This window comes from Musca autumnalis, unplaced genomic scaffold (genome assembly GCF_047663935.1).
Source record: "Musca autumnalis isolate F117 unplaced genomic scaffold, ASM4766393v1 scaffold_3, whole genome shotgun sequence".
Classification (NCBI taxonomy): Eukaryota; Metazoa; Arthropoda; class Insecta; order Diptera; family Muscidae; genus Musca; species Musca autumnalis.
In genome coordinates this window covers 12432995-12441287 of record NW_027411866.1, presented here as the reverse complement: position 1 = coordinate 12441287, position 8293 = coordinate 12432995, and positions in this window count along the sequence as shown.

The window sequence follows — 8293 nt, the reverse complement described above, 5'->3', positions numbered from 1 at the left end:
GTAACTATGTATTTAAAGAATTTAATTAGACAAGAAAATATTAATTTGGAATTTGACGGAAAGCGGAGTTGAACCGGGGACCTTGGGGTTGGTAGTCTGGTGCGTACCCACTAGGCTACTCCATAGGATGATGTTAAGTTGGCACTGACTGTCCATGATATGTGCGATATTGCTGATATTCTAAATTAATGTGAATACATGATTGACAGGTAATGATTGATGTTTATTTTCAAATTTCATTTAAACTTAGAATTGATTGATATTTCATTCTTCCGTATCAGTAATGCTGCTGCTGGTTCTATTTTTAGATTTTATTCTATGTAACTTTCTTCAACTACTCATAGTTTGCAACTTTACTTCCTTTTTCCATTTTCGAATATTTCTAAACATTTTTTAATGTTATTTAAATAAATAAAATTTTGCTCCGAGTAGGGATCGAACCTTGGACCCTTGGCTGATAGTCCAACACACTACCACCAGGCTATGGTAAGTCTATGATAAAGTCTGACATTTTGGTCAAGTGAGTGAGCAGGTGTATATGATCATTAGTACATAACAATAGAGACACTCAAAGAAAATTTGAGTCAGTGGAATTAACTAGAAATATATTTTAAGAAGAAATCATTTAAAAAAAACTAACCAATAAGTTAGTCCTCCCCTCCCAACGAATGGAAACGATTTTTTGAACGAGAATCAAAGGAATACTTATGGATTATTCTGGAGTTTTGAACATTTGAAGTGCATTGTGTTACAGCCGTATTAGAATTGTCACAGTATTGGTTTCCAGTTTTTATAGATTTGAATTTTTTTCGGGACGAGGTTTTGTATTTAGGTTTTTTATTTTGGTTGATTGAAACTAAATTTGATGCAATGAATTCCGATGTAGAGGCCAGAGTGTTTTCTGCGAAAATCGGGCCACTAAGTACCCAGCCAAAAATGGTTTTGTATGCAGATGTATTACCAAGTATATTTCTCTTTATGCCTTCAAGTGTTATGAGTCTTTCGACATCCGCTCCAAGTATGATGTCTATATCCGAGGATTCATAAAAGCGCGGGTCTGCCAAATCTATATCTTTAAGCGAGCTATTATCATTGATTTTAAAAGAGATTGCGGGTAGAGGTTTAGTTACTTGTGGTAAAATGATGGCTGAGACCGAGAATTTTATATTGTGCTTATTAGCTGCTACAATTATTTGACATTCGTTTTTCGAAATTTGTTTCTGACCACCAACGCCAGTAATTTCAAAAGACGAGTTGCTATTTTTCTTGGGAAGTTTTAAACGATTTACACATTCTTCAGAGACGAAAGTTCGTTGAGAACCAGAATCTATCAATGCTCGCAATGTGTGGAGTTTATTCATGTGTTCAATTTGAATCAATGCTGTTTGGAGTAGAATTGTATTAGTTGTCGCAGAGAAATTAGCTTGAACCTGAGACGTGATGTTCGGGTTCGATGTGGAAGGGTATTCTACTTGAGCCGAGTAATGTGTGGTTGGGGTTTGATTGGAGTCATTCGTTATCTCATTGCGTTTGTTGTTTGTATTGCTGGAGTAAAATGTATTAATATGTAGGAGAGTATGGTGGGTTTTGTGGCACATTAAGCAAGTATTTGTTGATTTGCAGTTGGTTTTTGTATGAGACGGGGATAAGCAGTTAATGCATATATTATGTTTCGTTACAAAATCGATTCGTTGTTGCGTCGTTAAATTGCGAAACTCAGGACAAGTTCTAACCTGATGATTCGCGTCACAGTATATGCACTTAATGTTAAATTTTTCTTGAGAGTAATGATTAGGCGTGTTGTAAGATTTATGAGATGAGACTAATTGTTTTTCCTTTGTATTTTTAATACTTTCAATTCGTTCTACGACTTCGAATCTGTTTGAAAGAAATTCGTCGAGCTGAGACCATGTAGGTAATTCACGGTGGTATTTCAAGGATTGTTCCCATAGAGACAGAGTTTGGACTGGTAATTTTGTGGAAATTAAGTGGATCAAAATAGGATCCCAACTTGCAGTATTAATATTAAGGGTATTTAAAGTGGAGAGACAATCATTAACTGTTGAATGAATTTGGTATATTGAATCGCTATTTTCGCTCGTTGCCAGAGGAATGTTGAATAAAATATTGAGCTGTTTGTCTACTAAGACGCGTTTGTTATCATAGCGAGCTTTTAAGGAGTTCCATGCCAATTGAAAATTGTCATCGCAGAGAGAATACCTTTTAACAATAGAACCAGCTTCACCTCTGGTCTTATTCCTTAAATGGTAGAGCTTTTGAGCTTGGGAAAGTTGTGGGTGACCTATGTAGACGGCAGTGAACATGTCACGGAAAGAAGGCCACTCTTCGTAACTTCCGGTGAAGGTCTCAGTATCGCATGGAGGAACCTTGAGATAAATATCTGAGTTTTCGAGAGGTGATCGATTGAATGTTAGCGGCACATTGGCAGAATTTTGAATTTGAGCGGAGTTGTACTGAGTATTTGCTCCAGATATTTTAAGAATATCTAACATTTGAGAACGGGATGTATAATACGCTTCAGACGTGATATTAAAATTTATTTTGGCATTTTCTTTAAAGTCTTTGTTATTTGAAGATTTGGGAGATAACATTACTGTTCTGTAAGACTCTTGCAATGTTTTCCAACGATGTTCTAACTCGTCCAATTTTATTTGCAGAACTGTATCAGTCTGATCAGTAATATCACACTGTTCAAATTGTGAGCATAAGTTAGCCAAATGATCGCAATCGAATAAGAATTTGTCATGTTCCGGAGACGTGAAGGAAGCATTTTGTGAATTTGCCGAAGCTGGAGAATTCTCTGAGAACGACATTTCTAGATTGCTAGCAGGATGCGAAGTTAAAGAAAAAGTTCCACAAATTATTGCTGAAAATTATACCCTTTTGATCAGTTTGGGATTCGAACCCACGACCTTACGACTGTAAGCCTGGAATTTTCCCACTGCACCACAGTTTGACGCAAAAAGTGTGGCAAACACTTAGGTAAATTATTTAAAGTCACTTTCTTATGTAGGTATATATAAATAAACTTTGAGGGTTTGCTTATGTACCCAATAAGAAGTATGTATCGATTTTTTTCTATCGCAGCTTTGGTGTATTTTCTGGTTTCTGTGTCAATATTAAACAATGTAGTGAGAAGGCAAGAGAGCGATTTACTGCAGTGATTATTACTGTTGCTTCTATTGCGTAAGGAGATGCAATGGTAATGTTTTTATCAAGAAATTACAGATTTAAAAAACGAATAGTGTAGAGAATTTGAACGAAAATGTTCTGCCACTTCAATTTAGAATTAAAAATTGCTAGGCCCAAGCGGGAATCGAACTCGGGTCCTTACGTGTGGGGATGAAATACACTAACCCCGAGCTACTGTTTGTTGATAGATAGGTTTAGCAAGCAGAGATTAGAAGCATTTAATTAAAATGTATGCGTTTTAGTGCCTTTTTACCACTTCTTCACAAAATTCGTTATTCTCCACAGATTAATATTTATATTTCACAATACACTTACCGACTCCTTGTTTTTTAAATAGCGTGTAGAGAGCAGAATGTTACCTCTGTTTATTTTGTTAATTTTTTTTCGCTGATCTTTACTAAACGGCAGAGAATGGACCATGAATAAAGTTGATGTTTTGTTGGTAGAGAAGAGCCACAGAAATATCCAACAGGAACATCAACGAACAGTGGACTGTATTTTTTATGGACTTGCCCCTGATGAAACTTATACCGCCGTATGGAGGGCAGTGAATACAAGTTGCTAAAGCAAAAATCAAAGCGATTCGAGAGATGGTCCTAAACTGAACTTTTCCAAATTTTTGTGTGGGAGGTACCCGACGAGTGGACCAATTGAGTCCATATTAAAACCTGATCTAAGTCTGGTACACGCTCCACGATGGGCAAAGTATGGACCAGATCGGTTACTCCCTTCAAGAGTTATCGTGCGCACAAATTTTCCGAACATTTTCGAATTTTTGTGCGGGAGGTACCGGAAGGAGTGGACCGATATAGCTCATCTTCGAACTTGAACTAAGTTTGGGCAAAATATTACGAAAGCCAAAATTTGAACCGAATCGGTTCATCCGTTCCAGAGTTATCGTGCGCTCCAGCCAGCCAGACAGACAGACAGACGGACGGACATTGCTCAATCGACTCCAAATTGTCTGAAACACATTTCGTCCAAACATACTTGGGGTCTAAAACCATTATTTCGATGAGGCACATTTTGCCCGTATGAAAGTGTATATACCCTTCATAGCCTAAAGGCTGAGGGTATAAAAAAATTAAAAATTACTTTTGCTTTGCTCCAGAATATTGTTGCAAGAAAAGTGTTCCTAACATAGCAAAAATTGTACCCAAACTTATTACAGTAGTTTCTACTTATTTGCATTAGTTGTAGCTGTGTTTTGGAGTTATCTGCCCAATTTCATTTTTCTTGTGTACACGGTGGGTCTAAGCGTCAGATTCAGGTCTGATCGGGTAAGGAGTTAACCTCACTTGTATAGGGGCATAAGCCTTCTCCCCGTGCTTGGAAAAGAGCTGGAGAGGATTATGGTGGCAAGGCTTGGGGAGTGCCGCGGCGTGAATCCTTCACCGCATCAGTTCCGCTTTGTAGAGTGTAGAGGTACGGTGGCGGTGTGGATGCATGTGCAGAACAGTCTGACTTTAAGGGTGCATTTGACTTCCTTTCGTGGGATAACGTGCTCGCTAAGCTGTCTGAGATCAGGTGTCGGGAGTTTGTTCACTGGTTAAGTTATTTCAGTGGACGAAGGGCTTGTGTCGTGGGAGCCAATGAGACGGTCTGGATAGATGTGGAGCGAGGCTGCCCTCAGGGGTCTATCTGTGGTCCATTTATTTGGAACCCCATGATGGATTCTTTGCTCGCCTTCAAGATATGTGCCTATGCTGATGATCTCATTATCATGATCGAAGGTGAGACTCGTGTCGAACTGGAACGTCGTGATGAGGAGGCTATTGCCATCCTGGTGGTCTGGGGTGACCGAGTGGGTGTTGAGGTGTCTAAGGAGAAGACTGAGCGAATGTTGCTGAAAAACATATTAGCGCACAGTCAACCTCTCCACGTTCGATTTGGTGACCACGGCATACAGTATGTCAAGCAAGTCAAGTACCTTGGGATAACGATGGCCGTGAGAATGAATTTCCTGCCGCACTTTGATCGTTTGAAGTACAACTTAACTGCTGTTGCTGATATGGTTAGAAGGGTCTTGCGGACCGACTGGGGTTTGAGCAGACGTTCCGTGCGCACCATATATGGTGGACTCTTTGTTGCCTATGCAACATATGGTGCCTCAGCAGAATTTGCTGTTGGGCGTAGGAAGCTCTTGTCGTGTCAACGAGTTGTCATGTTAGCATGTCTGCCAGTGTGTCGCACTGTGTCTACGGACGCAATGCAGGTGCTACTTAACGCGCTGCCCTTTGAACTGGAAGCGAGATGTAGGACTGTTCTGTACAAACTGAAACGTGGCTTGCAACTGTCTGAGGATGATTGGCTCGGGCCTTCTGATCTGGTGGATGGGGATGTTAGTCTGCTGTTAAGTGGCGGACTAGGTGGACGCACAGTGACAAAGAGAGGGTGACGTACGAATTTATTCGTGACGCTACGTTCGTACTTGACCGCCCAGACGTCGGCTTTAGCATGAGTCTGAGATTCTTACTGACGGGGCATGGCTCTCTAACTGCATTTTTATATGCAACAGGCCTGTTCGGGACTGCTTTCTGTGGGTGTGGGATGACTGAGGACTGGCGGCATATACTGACGGAATGCTGGTACTTTGATGACATTAGAGATTTAGTCAATATGGGTATCACGTATGGAGGGGCGGGGTGGGATTTCAGTAGGGCACTTGGAGACAGGCGGACTTTTAGTTGTTTAGGAAGTTGGTTTGCACATGAAGTATTTGTTAGGAGAAGGACTAGACTTATTGGAGGTAATTCCTCCACATAGTCATCTCTACAATTTGGGCGTGTTGGTGTTGGAGGAGAGTTGGTGGAGTTTATGTTTGTGCGGCGTCGTTTTTCCTGGTGTGGATGTCGTGCCAACCATCCGTGAGGGTGGTCTCGTACATTTTTTGTGTTGTGTTGTCCGTTGCCGCGGTCCCTATGGCCCCATTGTGCACTCCGTGAGGACAGCATGTTAATTGTTTGTGGTCCTGTCTTGTATGTTTGTTCCGCTGGCTTATATGGAGGAGGTCACCAGTCCGGGGCTGTTTGGAGTCCAACTGGTAGAGGTCATTGGCCACGAAGCCTGACCGGAGGCTACATTCTGGTACCGCGGATACCAGGTGCCCCCAGATCCTCGGATCTGGCCTGGCAGTTGATGTTGGCTCCTTGTGGGAGCATCGCGGTGGCTGTGGTTTGGACCCAAATCGCGAGTAGAGCTTCGGCTGTAATGTGGAGTTGCATATCAACCGGGTGCCTGACCCATAGAAAGGCAGGAGTTTAGATAGGCTCCGCTCCTAACCAAGGTGGCGATCACGTCCAAATACGTGTTAGCGAATTGGTACTCGACGTATGTATCTCAAACACGGTAAAACCTACGAAAACATCATAAAGGACAATCTTATAGAGAATTTTCACTGCTACAACATTTTTTTAGCCCCATTTCGATAGGACTTGCTGTTTCCAAGAAAAATCGGGAAAAACTAAAATAAAAATAAAAATGTGAACTTTGACCGCGATTTATTTAAAAATCCCTCCAGCGATTTTTCTTGTTTTTGGATTTTTCTCACCTACGAACATTTCTGTTTCAAAATCCGTAAAAACTTCCCAGGTGTAAGCGGTTTTCACTTAAAGTTAGTTAAGGCGCACCATGTATGACATTGTTTTATAAGGTAGCGATAGAGTCAATGCATTGTCCCAATTTGAACTTCTAAATCTCAATAACGGTAAAAACCTAAAAACCCCCAAAAAAATTACAACTTGAATCGGGATTTATTTTAAAAGGGCACCTGCGATTTTTTTGTTTTTTTTTATTTTTCTCATCTATGGATTTTGTAGTTTCAGAATCCGCAAAAACTTCCCAGGTGTAAGCACCTTCCATTTAAAGTTGCTTCAAGAGCACCGTGTGTTACAACAGAAGTTTTTTTTGGAACAATTCACCGATGTATCTACCTTTATTATTGCATAATGTCGACAACAGTAAAAAATGTCAACCCTGCTTTTGACAGACCATAATAAGAAAAAAATTGTAATAAGCTGTTAGCTGTGGGTTACCTATACACAATTCTACCATGACTTGTATGAACCTTTCATTACAAGTATGTGCAATGCATACTTTTAGGCGCATTGATTGGTTACTGCCGAAATCAAGATTGCCGTAAAATTGTTGTGAATCAGAAGGTCCTTTAAAGTTTAAATAATGTAAAGGGCATTTAGCAAATGTTTAAATAAATGGATTTACTCCAAATCTCTCCCAAAAGTATGTAAAAAGATTTTATGTAACTTTTTAACAACTTTACTCACTGTTTATTTTACAACAATTTCATTTGTTTGTTCTGTAGTTGTTAAAAACAAAAGACATTTTAACAACTTTTCTATCGATAAAAGATACAGAATTACTATACCTAATGAGTGGTGCATACTTTTAGGCGAAATACAGTATTTTTTCCTGCTATCCTACAGTCTTCAAAGCTATACTATAACTAATGAATGGATAACACCGTGGTACAAAGGTTAGCATGCTCATCTTGTTTACAGCGATATAAGGGTTTTCGTGGACAAGTCAATGCCTTTTGACATAATCATCAAAAAGCTCTAAATAAATCCTAAGGTTACCAACTAACATGACTGATGAACATCTTTTGATAGTTAAAGGGGTTAATTGACATTGCTTCCATTTTCGCTTAAGTGCTGTCCAATGGCTGCTCGAGAAATATGGACGATGTCCTAAAAAATCCTACGGTCCTAAAGTAGCTGGATGATCCTGTTCAGTATGGAATATTTCGGACCGACATATTCCGACATTGTCGGTCCATATCTTCAGGTACTTCCTAAGCAAGAGTTCACACTTTTCGTATTGTGTTGAAGTTTCAAGTGCGGTAATGGTTGTTGTTTCTGTTTTAACAGTGTTTTTAGGTTCCTTTACTGCTTAATCTGGCTCTGGGTCTATCTCCAGTTCTAGGAACCTGCTTGATAAGCTTGTTGATTTAGGGCAGCATCCGGCAAAAAGGGGCACACATGCCCTTGATGAAAATAACAGCAGAACAACCACTATTCATTCTTCCTTCAGAAGTCAAAGGAAGAAGTCAATGGCTCATCTA